Raw genomic sequence first — 296 nt, forward strand, 5'->3', positions numbered from 1 at the left:
TCTTTTAATGGGTCTCCCAATTCAATTCAGATTCAGAGATTTGGCTGCTGAATCGGGCCAAATCTCCTCCAAATCGAAATGGCAACTGAAGCTTCATACAGCCCTAATAGATAACAACTACAAGCTTATTATCTCAGCAGTCTTCAACTGCTGTCCAGAAGTAGCAGATATATAACCATTGTCTAAGACAACAGGAGCCAATCTTTTTGGCAGATGTGCCAAAATTAGTCCCACCCTCTTCCTAAATGCGACTCTGATCACCCTTTTTGCCCAATTTCCTCCTCTGCTTCTTGCCA

Source organism: Gavialis gangeticus, unplaced genomic scaffold, assembly GCF_001723915.1.
Source record: "Gavialis gangeticus isolate Ggan-Ray unplaced genomic scaffold, GavGan_comp1, whole genome shotgun sequence".
In the NCBI taxonomy this organism is placed as follows: Eukaryota; Metazoa; Chordata; order Crocodylia; family Gavialidae; genus Gavialis; species Gavialis gangeticus.